This window comes from Coffea eugenioides, chromosome 8, assembly GCF_003713205.1.
Source record: "Coffea eugenioides isolate CCC68of chromosome 8, Ceug_1.0, whole genome shotgun sequence".
Classification (NCBI taxonomy): Eukaryota; Viridiplantae; Streptophyta; class Magnoliopsida; order Gentianales; family Rubiaceae; genus Coffea; species Coffea eugenioides.
This window is the reverse complement of record NC_040042.1, coordinates 1,960,430-1,960,710: the sequence shown is the minus strand read 5'-3', so window position 1 is coordinate 1,960,710 and position 281 is coordinate 1,960,430.

Here is a 281-nt window from a genome sequence, read left to right as displayed (position 1 = left end):
GACAGCAGCGTGATTTTGAAAGGCGAAGCCACTTTACCCGCTACACTACAAAATCATGGAAATTATTAAGCAGTTGGTGGGGCGTATGCGCGTATGCGTTCACTCTTCAGTCTTCCATCAAATAAAGCAATCGATGTCTAAACTTAAAAACGTGGTGGCCTTGACATTGATTTCATTTCATTGACGAATAAATAAAGGGAAACAGAATTCCTGTGTTTTAAGTTCTATGACTAAAGATGCACACATTCCAATTCTCTGCTTATGCTGTCTTCAAACAAAAC